This window comes from Anabrus simplex, chromosome 1 (assembly GCF_040414725.1).
Source record: "Anabrus simplex isolate iqAnaSimp1 chromosome 1, ASM4041472v1, whole genome shotgun sequence".
Lineage (NCBI taxonomy): Eukaryota > Metazoa > Arthropoda > Insecta > Orthoptera > Tettigoniidae > Anabrus > Anabrus simplex.
In genome coordinates this window covers 598,168,406-598,183,802 of record NC_090265.1, presented here as the reverse complement: position 1 = coordinate 598,183,802, position 15,397 = coordinate 598,168,406, and the positions used below count along the sequence as shown (strand labels likewise).

Genomic DNA, 15,397 nt, shown 5'->3' with positions numbered 1-15,397 from the left:
CCTGCTACGTACTTTACACACTGAAAGATGTTGCAGAAGTGGCCCGGAGACCCAAAAATCAGCAGTTTATATACTCTCGCAGAAAGTTCGAGGCGTTTCAGGAATGAGAACACCCTCCCACAAAATCTTTATTGGCTAGGGTTAAGCAAGATATTCAAGTTGGAGAAGATACACCTGATTGGTCATAAATTAATTAAAGAAATTCGGGATTGGCTAAATTCAAAACAAGGGGAAAGAAAGGGTTATACAGCCAACTTAAACAATAACAGAAAGAAATTTAACAAGGAACAAACTTTTGAAATAAAAATTTCTCCAAAAAACAGTTCTTTCACTTCGCACTAGGGTGCACCATTGTTGTTCTTCAGTAGTGTCCTCTAGAAGAGAAAGTTCACACTTCTTACTACAGGTAAAACAAAAATACGTCGAAAACGACCCAGTTCAGAAACTTCAAAATTTCCAAGTAGTGACATCTTCTGAGAAACTTGAAAATTAATACAGTAGATAAGGTTCAGACTTCCTCCAGCAGAGGAGTTTCAACTGGCGCAAAGTTTGAATTAGCGGCGTGGAGGTGTACCACCCGGTACAATTTGCATCAAGCGCCCACAGGATTATGCGAAGCGCAATGCTATGTATCAAGTAATAAATTAAAATTTGCCAGAATTATCTCCAAATGGCTCCTAAAAGCTCTAGAAAAGTTACTAGTCTCTACCTTTGAAATTCTGTCACAAAAAAAGAGACTCCAAATCTAGTAACTAGTCTGTAGAATAGACTAGACTGATGTGAACAAATATAGCACGCGAGAACGAGACATTGACAATCGATATATATGTTGCGATATATAGGTTTCAATAAACTTAGCACTTTCGCATGCATTTCTCGTATTAATAAAAGTCGATATTTCATTTGAAAGTTGCCAATGAGCGAAGTACTTCCGGTCACTGGCGCACAAAGCTGAAACAGCGGGATTTGAAAAATGTTTGCTGTTCACCAAAAAATAAGCTAAAATCAGGAGAAATAATAGAATAATTGGGAGGCGAGAAAAACTGTCGAAAATCGGGAGTCTCTGCCTAAATCGGGAAAGTTGGCAGGTATGCAATAGTGACTGCATCCCTCAACATTAGGTTAGCATCAGGAAGGGCATCTGGCTGTGAAACAGGCCAAATGCCACTTGTATGATGCAGTTAGCACCTGCAACCCAGCCACGGTGTGGGAAAAGAGGTAGACTAAGAAGATTTATTATAATTTATTACTTAATATTTTGTTTATTAAATCCATATTATTTGAAAAATCCAAGTGTTGCGCTTCGGTTATTGCAAGAACCCAATTTCTGATGCATCCGTTATTATGAGTGATTCAGTTTATATTATATTTTTGTTATCGATATTTATACATTCCAGTGATTATATTGAATGCGATCATCTTTGGTATAGTTTTCTCACCATGTGCCCAAGCGAACTCTCTCGTCGACAATCAAACTCAAAGCCGATGTCTGAGTCAGTAATACTCGTCAACTGGTGTTCTGTAAATAAAATGCTAAATGAAAGAGAACATGCCTCAGTAATAAATGCATGAAAAAAATGGCCAATAGCAGTAGTTAACTCATTAAAAATAAAGGCTGAAGTAAACAATCACTTAATTATAATTCTATCTACTTAAATTAAGGAAGAATGTAATACACCTAAAAATATGGTGCAGTGAATGACGGATGGATTTTAGAGGTTAGTTCATTCAGTAAAACCTCATTAGGATGTTTCTGCACAGGACAAGGCAAGATCATTTTGTTCATCGAGAAAATGTATTATTGAATTCATAAATAATAATATGTAAACACTTGATATGTCTTTTTTTCTTGACATGTGTGTATTTGATATAGATGTTGATTCCCATAGGGAACCTGAAATATTAGTCCCAAATGAGTAAATTTATAATTCAATATAAATGGTCAAATGTGTTTTTTACGTTGTGTATGTACGGGTACAATTAAAGACATAGAATATCTACAGTTTCTAAAGATGAGATTAGAGTATTTACCCTGTAAAGTCCAGGAATTCAAGAGGCCATTTCCTGTTTTCATGAAACTTTCCCCGACCTGCCTCCTGTGGCGAGGGCTCTAATCTGTGTTTGAAATCATGCTCTTTTACCAAGAGATGATAAGGAACATTTTCAGGGCTAGGAAAAATGTGATCATACCAAGCAGTAATGGTGAACATTTGCAACACGATAAGTGACTTATCTATAAATATATATAAAATAACTTGTTCCGACTAACTGATTCATCATCGCCGAGCCAAAACTACTGGACATTAAGAAATGAAATTTTGGGGATACATTCATATTACAATGTAGGTACTCACTAAGGGAGGATTTTTGGATATTCCGTCGCTAAGGGGTTGAAAAGCAGGGTGAATTTTTAAAATGAGTGTATCTATATCTCGAAAACCGAACAGTTTAAAGAAATGAAAATTAGTATTTGGTCTCCTTTAAATATAAAGAAATGCATATTCTTTGGTATTCGGAAAATCCTGTTAAGGGGGATGAAAAATAGTTAAAAAGCAGTTGAATACCTTTTATGTGGATACATATATCTCAAAAACTGAAGATGTTACAGTCATGAAAATTGGTATTTGGAATCTCCTTTAAATATAAAGAAATTGTATTTTTAATATTTTTTTTTTTTGGAAAATCTACTTAAGGGATGGTGAACAGGAATGACAAAAGGGGTGAATTCTTAAAATGAGAATATCTCAAAAACATAACATGTTACAGACATGAAAATTGGTATTTTAATCTCTTTTAAAAATATAAGTAACACACATTCGTTTGTTTAAAAAATTCAGTACGGGGGGGGGGGGGGGGGGGAGGACTGAAAAAGGGGTTGAACTTTTTATGTGGATATCTCAAAAACTGAAGATGTTACAGACATAAAAGTTGGTATTAGGAATCTCCTTTAAAAAACAAACACATATGTAACAATACATGTAAGGAGGAAGGAATTAATATATATGTTTTTGGATCTTAACCCCCAATGAACTCTCTGAGGGGTTAAATTTGTTTCAAACCTTCTGTTATTTAACACCTAGGATATCATTTGACATTTCAACTTCGTAATTCAAACTGTTCATATAAACATATTTTCGTAATCATCTCCCAGTCAAAACCCCTTAGGGGTGTATTGTTTAAAGTCCAATTCTTGTTTGTATTCTCATGAAAAGAATTCAACTCCTTTTACACCCCCCCGCCCCAACAAAAATTGTGTGTTCCTTTATTTTTAGAGGAGATTCCAAATACCAATTTTCACGTCCGTAACATCCTTCGTTTCTGTGATACAAAGAATAAAAATCATTTTTCAATTCATTTACCCGCCCTTAATTTGATTTTCCAAAAACAAAAGAATATGTGTTTCTTTAGTTATTTAAAGATAAAAATTTCATTGTTCCGTATTGAAATTATTAACATTAAAAATTAAATAATTGAAGTTCAACCAATTCAATACATAAAAGAAAGAAATGTAGTAATTACATTCTTATTTAAATGGGACCGGTTTCGACCCTAGTCCAGGTCATCGTCAGCCGTAAAAACAAGTAGGCGAAATCACACAATGTTTATGAATATTGGAGAAATGGGTCAGTTTCACACTTTGTCAGGCACAAAGTCACAACACTATCAAATAATATATGAAGATTATAAATAAACTTGAAGTCGCAGACGAATAGATTTGTAGAAGCAAACCGCCAGTTCCCGGTGATCAGCGCGGTACATTCAAGGTCATGCGCTGCGGTCTCGAACGCCAAAGTAGAGTGGAGAATGCCTTGAAGGTCAAATATTTGTCTCGGTTGCGGGAAGTTAAGTACGTATATAAAAAATATACGACGCAAATCTGTATAATTGAATGAGAACTTGTGCTCCTGCTAAGTTCTTGGAAAACAGTTGACTTGAAAAAACAATTGTAAAGAGAAAAAAATGTAGTAAAAAGCGCAATATCAGAAAACAAATGAAAACATATATGCACAGTGCGCTATTTTTTAAATTGGAAAAATTATTAGGACATGATTGAAGTAGTCGAAGTTGGCGCAAGACAAGAGTTAAAATTTGAAAGAGGAGAACCGGAATGAAGGTCGATTGTTTTTTTTTTCTTTTTTTTTTTATAGAGAAGATAGAATAAATTAACAGAGGAAGAGTGATAGTGAAAAAAGAGAAAAAATAAAAAAGACTGAAGTTAGATGGTATCGAGGAAGGATAAGATAGGGAAATTGAAGGAGGGGTAGTTTAGGGTGGGTTAGGAGGGTAGGTTATTGGAGGTAGAAAATGTGGGTGGGAACTTTGTAAGGCATGGAAAATAGAATTGGGGTTTTGGAATTTGGAATTTTTGAGAAGAATTAGGAAGTCAAAAAAAAAACCAATCGACCTTCATTCCGGTTCTCCTCTTTCAAATTTTAACTCTTGTCTTGCGCCAACTTCGACTACTTCAATCATGTCCTAATAATTTTTTTCAATTTAAAAAATAGCACACTGTGCATATATGTTTTCATTTGTTTTCTGATATTGCGCTTTTTACTACATTTTTTTCTCTGTACAATTGTTTTTTCAAGTCAACTGTTTTCCAAGAACTTAGCAGGAGCACAAGTTCTCATTCAATTATACAGATTTGCGTCGTATATTTTTTATATACGTACTTAACTTCCCGCAACCGAGACAAATATTTGACCTTCAAGACATTCTCCACTCTACTTTGGCGTTCGAGACCGCAGCGCATGACCTTGAATGTGCTGCGCTGATCACCGGGAACTGGCGGTTTGCTTCTACAAATCTATTCGTCTGCGACTTCAAGTTTATTTATAATCTTAATATATTATTTGATAGTGTTGTGACTTTGTGCCTGACAAAGTGTGAAACTGACCCATTTCTCCAATATTCATAAACATTGTGTGATTTCGCCTACTTGTTTTTACGGCTGACGATGACCTGGACTAGGGTCGAAACCGGTCCCATTTAAATAAGAATGTAATTACTACATTTCTTTCTTTTATGTATTGAATTGGTTGAACTTCAATTATTTAATTTTTAATGTTTCTTTAGTTAGTAAAAGATCTCAGTTTAAATGTTTCAAATGAAATGAAATGGCGTATGGCTTTTAGTGCCGGGAGATCCCAGGACAGGTTTGGCTCGCCAGGTGCAGGTCTTTTGATTGGACACCCGTAGGCGATCTGCGCGTCGCGATGAGGAGGAAATGATGAAGACAACACATACACCCATCCCCCGTGCCAGGGAAATTAACCAATGATGGCTAAAATTCCCGACCCTGCCGGGAATCGAACCTGGGACCCCTGTGACCAAAGGTCAGCACTCTAACCATTTAGCCAGGAAGCCGGGCATGTTTTCAAATGACTCGCATGTATTCGTGGATTTCTCCATTTCTCCCTTTGGTGAACAAAATAATGCCTTGAATCAAGACTTGCGTGAACATGCAGCAAGGTCGGCAATTCCAGTCTTGTTCAGTTTCTTCCGAAACAGTTTCAGGCTGAACATACCTTATTTATGAAGGTTTGTCTTCTATATCCTAGATGTCCCCAAATATTTCAAAACATTCACCCCTTAAAAAAGTATTCATTCCTCCATTACTGTTTGACGTACAAAATCAAAATTTCACAGGTTGATTGCCTTTACGTCCAGATTGATTGCCTTTACATCCTAGATGTTAATTCATATGATTTTAAATATTCAAATTCTTCCGTACGGGTTTCAAGTGAGTGGTAGATTATAAAATATCATTCCCCCAAAACCGTTTGACGTACAAACTGAGGACATATTTTACAGGTTCAGCTGACAGTGAACTCTCGAAAATGTAAAACTTTGAATAATAATTTTCATTTTAAAGCCATAGCAAAGTACGGGTATCTTGCTAGAAAATAAAATTCATGTAAACCTAATCATAAAACTGAAAAGACTGGAATTGTCGACCTTGCTGCATGTTCACGCAAGTCTTGATTCAAGGCATTATTATGTTTACCAAAAGGAAAAAATCCACGAACACATGCGAATCATTCGGAAACATTTAAAGTAAAATATGTTACTAAATAAACACAAAATGCTGTATGGTATACACTGTAAAGAACTCTGGGTTTGAATGAGTAGTAGCTGTAAGAGGCAGAGAAGAGGAAGAGAAGTGAACTTAGTTATTGAGATATATCTTCAAAAAGGTATTCAACCACTTTCTCACCTTTTTATTCACCCCCTTAACACGTTCACTGCCACTGACACTTGTCAAGGTGATAATGCAACAATGCCGCTATCTCAATAACTGAATATGTTACAGACACGAAAATTTGTATTTGGAATCTTCTTTAAAAATAAAGAAACATGCATTCTTTTTTTCTTCAGAAAATCGAATTAGGGGTGGGTAAATGAATTGAAAAATGAGTTTCATTCTTTGTAGGAGGATACTTATATCACAAAAACGGCGTATTTTACATGCTAAACTGACAGTGGACTCTCAAAAATGTAAAACTTTGCAGAATAACTTTCATTTTAAAGCCGTAGCAAAGCTCGGATATTTTGCTAGTTTTTATATAGATTTAATACAACGTGAAACAGGACTTTGAATTTATGATGCGCTAAGCGAGAATCATCTTAATTTGGAACGCACTAATGAGGTTTCACTGTATTTTCTCACGTCTGGTTAAATTTCTGAAAGGCTATTCCCATGTAAATTCATAGCGAAAAGGTTACTCTACTGGTGCCTGAAATATGTTTTCATGGTACATATGAGTTTAAGTTAGGTGTCACTGTTTGAATAAGAAAGCTGAAAAGTTTGCCACAGAAGCCACTGGAGGTATGCTACTCCAAATTTTCAGAATGAAATTAAACATACGCGTTCACATTGTCTTGGAATTAAAAAATAACTAACGAGTAAACCATAGTATGAAAATGTGTGTAGCAAAGTTTTGAACAAATTGATTGCCGATGAATACCAATTTCAAAATGTGTGAGGATTTTACCATACTTTTACAAAAAAATCAGGTATAATGACAATCCACTATAACAAGTAAATTTTTCACCGTTATGAATTCTAGCTATAACGGACTTTTAGTCTAAACCGAAACCTCCTTAAAATTCAAACTCTGCTAGTTCGAAGAACTCTGAAGTACCTGGGATGCAAGATACATTTTTACGTGCAATTTGAATTGCTTAATTATAAATTTGGATAAATCTTAATTCAAAGTATTGCTCCAGTCTCATACGTGACAACTGGCATTTTTAAATTCAAAATTATTGATTAACTATTTTTCTCATGTAATAATAGTCGCAGTTGTGACCCCACATCTTTTACTGCTGATGTGAAATGGTCGATTGTCACTGCCACAAGTGACAGTTACCTAGGTTCCAGTCGATACTGTATGGCTGCTTCAGTATGTAACATGTTTTAACTGAGTGCAGACTGTTTCCGATATAAGAATAAAAGTAACCAGCGAGTAAAGTTAGTGTACACTTTTCTATAAGGCTCTGTACAGAAATTAGTCATATCAAGTAAGTGCACAAAGACTCATCATTCTATTAAGAGATTAAAAGATGTTATTGGTTTTTATGTCTCACTGACTATTTTTATGGTTTTTGGAGAGCCTGAGGTGCCAGAATTTTATCCTGCAGGAGTTCTCTTATATGCCAGTAAATCTACTGACATGAGGCTGATGTATCTGACCACCTTCAAAAGAGTGGAAATACTATATGAGATATTTAAGTTCTGTGTTGGCTGATGTTTTTCTTATTGTATAACTTGATAAAAATGGCCAAAGGATAGTATTCTTCCAAGACACTCAGTGAAAACCTACTCTCCAAACATAATTTAAACCATCGGGAGAGTATCTTTTTTTTTTTTTTTTTTGCTAAGGGCTTTACGTCGCTCCGACACAGATAGGTCTTATGGCGACGATGGGATAGGAAAGGCCTAGGAGTTGGAAGGAAGCGGCCGTGGCCTTAATTAAAGTACAGCCCCAGCATTTACCTGGTGTGAAAATGGGAAACCACGGAAAACCATCTTCAGGGCTGCCGATAGTGGGATTCGAACCTACTATCTCCCGGATGCAAGCTCACAGCCGCGCGCCTCTACGCGCATGGCCAACTCGCCCGGTAGGGAGAGTATCAAAGCACAAGTTATGCAAGGACAGAATACAGATAAATGAATGAGGTTTCGACGTGTCAAGCATTCAGATTTGGAGGACGAACTGTTGGAAGTGGTTTAGGCATGTCCAAAACAGCAACATTTCATTCCACTGATGGCAAAGTTTTAAAAGCTAAAGCGAAGGAGCTGGCATTGAGGCCAAGACTAGAATTCCAGTGTTTGAATGGATGAGTCCAGAGATTTATAGAGCGAGATAACGCGGCGCCTGTTAATCCAGCAGATACCGAACGATGGCAAGTACATGTCAAAAACTAGTATGCAGTGAAGGACATTTTCAACATGGATGAATCTACATTATTCTTCAATGCAGAACCTAGAAGGACTTCCACTTTCAAAGGGGATAAGTGCTTTGGTGGGAAGTCTTTTTTATAAAAGGATACTAATGTCCTACCATGCTGCAATTCCGATGGGAGCGAAAAATGAACTCCACTAGCGATCGGAAAACTTGAAAATCTGTAGCGTTTCAAAAACATAAGGCCTTTTTCATGCATTTGTAGGACATCAAAAATGTGTGGATGACAAATTCTTTGAATAATGGCTAATACGAGGCATGTTTCTTAAGTACTGTTTCGATCTAGAATAAATGTAATTTTTTTTACATGTAAGCCTGAACCTTAAACAATTCCTCAACAGAAGTTCCAAGTATATTACAGCACTTATATTGTGAAACCAGCTTCTGAATTCCATCCTTGCAGAAATTTGCTGGCTGATGTGCCAGCCAATGCAGCACTGTTGCTATTAGGTCATCGTGTTGCTGACCTGCTAAATGCATTTTCAACCGCAGGAACAAGTGGTAGTCATTAGGTGCTAGGTCGGGGCTATATGGAGGACGATCAAATTATTCCCAACCAAATGAAGCGATGAGGTCTCGGGTTTGATTAGCAGTGTGAGGTCGCCCATAGTCATGAAGCAAAAGAGTCTCCCTTGTATGCATGCAATGCTGTTTATTTTGGATTACACAATGGAATTTATGTAAGGTCTCACAATAAGTCTCAGCATTTAATGTGTCACCCTGGTACAAAAAAGTACAAAAAAAAACAAACCCGCAAGCAACATATCCTGCCTATCCCAAAACAAAGTGCACAGGAGTTTGCAAGTTGAAACTGTTTGCTTGCACTTCACTTTCTTGGGTGATGTTGAGTGTCACCATTCCATGGATTGCTGTTTTGATTCTGGCATAATATAAGCCACCCATGTTTCATCACCAATGACAATTTGGCTTAGGAATGCATCACCTCCATTACTGTACTACTCGGGGAAAGTCAAAATACTGCCCAAGTGCCTTGGTTTTGAGCACCTCTGTCAGCATCCTTGTACCCAGCGTGAGCACAACTTCCAACAGTCTAAGCACCCTACCACAATAAAAAAAATAAAAAAAAAAATTTTAAAACTCTTTGAAATATCAGACAACTCGTAACTTACAGACAAAACTGTAAAGCATTTGTTTTCTCAAACCTTTTCATCAACTTCCTGCACCAAGTCTTCAGTAATGACAGACTGTCGCCCACTACACTTATCATGGACAGCCTTCTTTAAATGCTCTAACCCATTTTCTCACCATTCCTTCAATTCACTAATCTGCCGATGAATTTCAACGACTTTCATTTGTTTTGAATTTAGAAAACTAATCACAGCGCATACTTCACATTCGGATCATTATTTATCAGAGGTATTTCCAAACAAAGGTAATTACGGACAAGTGTTTCCGTAATGGTGTTTGTGGCTAGCCTATAGATGCTGGATGGAAGGCTACTATGTAAGAGATGTCCAGGAAAATGGAATATGTTTGATCATTCTGTCATTGCACCTATAAATTACAGCAGTTAACAAATGACCAAAGGTAAAAAATAACATTAGATAACATGTTATCCGGCATCCAGTAGGAAGCTTAGGTTTTACCGTTAAGTGAAATGATGCACTCGCTGCCTGGTCACTTAAAAAGATTTTTTGTGATCATTCCCTCCCAAAACTCGTTTTTCTTTTCAATTATCCCCTCCCCCTCTGCGATAAGCAAAAAATGAAGGGGGGCGTCATAGGCAAGCAAATACGGAACTTACACCCAGTCACATCAAGTTGTAACCTATGATGACTTAGGGAACACTGGTCAGGCTAAGCTGCTTGAGCACAAAGAGATATACCAGAATATCTCTTGCAGTGACTCCCATTTTATAGCAACAGTATCATGACTCTCAGGATAGTTATTAGGTCGCTTAATTGTTGTCCATAGTTCAAAAACCAAACTACTTAACTGAGCTGGGATTTTTATTTAGAAACTTTAAGGCTATGAATTTGAAATAAGAATGCAACAGCTACTATAACAGAGAAAACTTCATGTGATACTTGGCTAATTACTATTTTCAACGAATCCCTTTAGGTAAGCTGATTGTGCATCTGAATCAAAACCAGACTGATTATCAGAGCCACACTGAGTGGCTCAGATGGTATAGTTGCTGGCTTTTTGAGCCCATGTTGGCTAGTTTGATCCTGGTTCAAACTGACCAGTCTTGTGTCTGTAGATTTATCAGCATGTGAAAGGACTTCAGCAGAACAATATCGCAGCACCATGGTGTCTCCACAAACCATAAAAGAAAATACAGTAGAAGTCCGTTATAGCGAGAATTCACAACAGCAGAAAATTTACTCGCTATAGCGAATTGTCATTGTCTCCGATTTTTTTCATACAATTTTTTTTTTATATCCCACCTATTCAATACAATTGATTTTGTGTTGTTAGAAATTAATTTTATTACAACACTACATTAAAAAGGACATGTTTCGCTCGGTTTACGAGCATCCTCAGCCTTTGTAACTTATCTCAAGGTTAAGACCTGTCATTGTTAATTTGCTTATTACTAATTTGTACTTAATTATGATTCTAAAAACTAATTTGTAAAATACATGAACATAGGCATTTGCAAACACACTGGACAGTTTAACAATTTAAAATGACCATGCTAAAATTAGGATAGACATTGATTCCAATAACACTGACGTCCAAAACACAGAAATATTTTCACAGTAATAAGATTTGGATAAAATTCCCAAGTTCTTTGTTTTTAAAAAACAAAAAAGAGTCAGTAAGATTTCTAAATATATATGGTTTTCGAAAGAATGTTTAAAGTGCAGTTAAATACCTAAGTTCCTAAGATCTACCCAAAGAAATAACATCAGGTTCAAAGTCTCTTGACACCCAAAACAGAGTAAACAAGATATGGCTAAAAAATGAAATCAATGTGCTATTCTTCTTCTTCTTCTTTTATGACCACATAGGATCACTTTAGTCAGTCCGTCGTTCAGGTCTCTTTGAAGGGATTGTTCGGGCTTTGCGGTCCTCCCAGTACTTCTTCAGACGCTCCGATCTTCGTGCCCTTTCCTCAGTTGAAAATGTGCGTGTTGTTGGTTTGTTTTGTGTAAGGGTAAAGCGGATGTTTGTATTCTTGAGTTTTGTATTCAATTTTATCTTATTTTTGGTGTCTTCTGTTGTAAGGCCAATTTCCTTCAGATCCTCTCTTACTTCTCTGATCCATTTACATCCTGTTGTGGTATTTTTTGAGACGAGATTGTGTTGTACTAGTTGTTTCAGAAGTCTCGAGTCCTGCATCCTCATGACATGTCCAAAGAATCCCAGTCTCCTCTTACGCATAGTATCTGTAATGGGTTCTAGCTCTTTGTACACGACTTTGTTAGGTATTAACCGCCACTGTCCATCTTTCTGATATTTTTTGTTGATACAGGTTCTTCCAATCCTCCTTTCAATTTTCTGAAGTCTGTCAGTCTTTGATTGTTTATTCAGGTAAAAGAGTGTTTCTGCTGCATATGTAGCTTCCGGTTTTATAACTGTGTTGTAGTGTTTTATTTTTGTATTTATTGATAGACATTTCTTTTTGTAGATATCCCATGTTAATTTTTGTGCTTTAGCTAATCTATTTGTTCTTACTTGGAATAAGGGAATTAAAAACAAAAATAAGGGATAACAATGTGATTGTAACTAAGGCGGATAAAGGCGAAACAATAGTCCTATAAAATAAAACCGACTACATAAAAAAAACCTGACAAGTTCTTCTCTGGTAAGTCCTACACTGTAGTGAATAAAGACCCGGTCCCTAGAATTTAACAAAGTCTAAAAACAATCCTTAAAATTTCAACTTGTTTATTTAATGAACAAGAACAACAAAAAATGGTTAATATGAACCTGATAATACCTCAGGCAAAGGCACTACCCAAGATACACAAAAACAACACGCCCATTCAACCAATTATAAACAGTAGGAACAGCCCAACATATAAAAAATCAGTCAAAAGTTTTACAATACTTCTTCAATTAGAATTCTGCAAAAAAACTAAAGAAATTCAACTTACAACCAACCCCATCACAGGATGAGCTCGTCTGACATTACTAATATGTATTCAAACATCCCTATTAACGAAACCGTGGAAATTATTAAATCATACCTCTCCAAACATAGCAACTTAAGTAAGCTTGAGATAGATGAATTTATTAAAATTTCTCAAATTTGTGTTAAATAACAACTATTTCACATTTAATAACAAAATTTACCACCAATTGAGCATGGCTATGGGTGACCCCAGCTTGGGGATATTGGCTGACATTTACATGGACAACATGGAACATAGAAAAATTAAACCTAATATAGAACGGCTCTTGCCTTTGGCTAAGATTTGTAGATGACACGTTCGTAATAATAGATAACTGGAAAAATAATAGCGAAAAAAATCTGAGATTGTTTAAATAATATTGACCATTACATAAAATTCAAGCCTCCGTGGCTCAGACGGCAGCGCGTCGGCCTCTCACCGCTGGATACCGTGGTTCAAATCCCGGTCACTCCATGTGAGATTTGTGCTGGACAAAGTGGAGGCGGGACAGGTTTTTCTCCGGGTACTCCGGTTTTCCCTGTCATCCTTCATTCCAGCAACACTCTCCATTCTCATTTCATTGCATCTATCAGTCATTAATAAATCACTTTGGGAGTGGCGACCCCATCGTACTAACAGCCTATATCTGCTTCATTCATTCCATCCCTGACCCGGTCAATGACTGGAAAACAGGTTGTAGGTTTTCATTTTCACATAAAATTCACTAAAGAAGATGAAAAAGACAGTTCATTACACTTCCTGGACGTTAACGTAACACCCACAAATTCTAAATTCGATTTTCAAATATTCAGAAAGCCGTCACATACTTCAGTAACAATAAGAAATGATTCACTTCACCCTAAATCCCACGAACAGGCAACCTTTTTTAGCATGGTCTACAGAGCTTTCATCCGCGAATTTAACGAAGGAACAAAATTTCATAAAAGGACTAGCACTAGTTAATGGATACAAAACAGAGATGGTAAATCGAATCATCAACAAAGTAAAACTTAAATTAGCCACAAATCTTACCCCGGAAAAGACTAAAAAACCAAAATACGCAACGTTTACTTATACCAGCCCAGCGATCCATCAAATAGCTTTCAAGACACATAACACCAATAAAAACTTATTCATTAATCACAACATAGTAAACTCCAACAATAAGAAATATCAAGGTTCTGGGATATACAGACTATTATGCACACAGTGTAAGTTTTTGTATGTTGGCCAAACTGGCCGCAGATTTCTTACCAGATACATGGAACACTTTAATGCTTTAAAGCATAATAAATATTCCCCAATGAGCAACCACATGAAAGAAACTGGCCATAAATATACCATAATAGACAGAGACCTTAAAATAATCGAAAGGATAGAAAAAGGTAAGTTAATGACTGAGTCTGAGAATATTTATATTCATTTGGACCAATATTTTAATAAAGAAAAAAATCTGAATGACGCGATTGAAATAAAGAGTCCGGTAATTAAGCAACTGCCAACATTACTACAAACTTTCAAATCAGATAATAGTAAATTCTTTAAGACATTTAATCTGAAAACTCCCACGACAAAAATAGACACAATTACTACTTTGACAACGCATAAAGACTCCCCTTCACACAATACGCCAAGGCCCAACGTCCCGCCTACCGTTTCTTCCCCTACTCCCACCTTGACAACGCATAGAGACACTTCTCCACACGATACGCCAACGTCTAACGCCCCGCCTACTGTTTCCTCCCTTAAGTCCCCTACTCGCCCTTCACAACAGCTTCTTCATAAGTATAACACAAGAAATAGAAACACGAAAGCAAGCAGTCACCATGATGTAACAAGCACCACGAGGTATTATAGTAGCAGTCAAAGGGGTAAGTGACGCACACCAATACGATCGCTGTGAAAGCACAACAACACACAACATTATCACGTACTTTCCTTTGTTACAGATGCACCACATTTAAAGATTGTGAAATAGGATAATTTATCAACATTTCAAGATTCTCAGATTGATGTCCCTTTTGACCAAGCTCTCATAAAATGAACTGCTTGCAATGTAAAGTTCACTCGTCAAATCAAGACCAGTTCGAAGATACTGCCAACAAGTTGCATTTTACAGTTACAACTAATAATTACAGAAGTATGCCTCAAACCAATACATGATGCAGAATATTTCCAACCTCTTTGACACGCATATTAAGACTTAAGCTTTAGATATTATTAAGTTTTAACAGCATTTACGACTCAAATTTTAATAAAATAAGTCAACTAACAACAGATATTTCAGATTCCCTATGGGAATCAACATCTATATCATCTGATAGCCAAACGGGCATCAATTTTTGGTAAAGAGACAAAGTCTCTCATAGTGCATTGACACTGCCGATGGCTCCAAGTAGCCTACGCATCGGCCTCCACGGTATGCATTAGCCAGCGTCTTGGTAGGTGTGCTAGGTACCAACTGATGAGCCCAACCTAACACACGAGGGCGAAACGCAGGCAACCAGGAATGAGTTAGCTGGAAAATTCATTATGTCCAATAACGGACTATTTATATTGGTATTATAAATTTACTCATTCGGGACAAATATTTCAGATTCCCTATGGAATCAACATCTATATCATCGCCTTCGAATGTCTACGAGAGAACTCGCTAGTGGACATAGCGAGGAAACGATACCGAAGATAATCGACTGCACGCAACATAATCGGTGGGGTGCATAAATATCGATAACTGAAAAAATCGTGTGCGCTTAATCGCTCGTAACAATGGATGCGTCAGCTTTAGGGTTCTCACTGTAACCGAAGGATAATACACAGTTTCATATAGGAATTTTTAAGGGA

At 36.6% G+C, this 15,397-nt stretch overlaps 1 protein-coding gene across 3 annotated transcripts in view; it reads right to left on the bottom strand.

Annotated features, from left to right (window-relative positions):
• shu (shutdown) overlaps positions 1-15,397 on the bottom strand; it is a 166,120-nt gene that overhangs the window by 72,287 nt on the left and 78,436 nt on the right. The window lies entirely within an intron of this gene.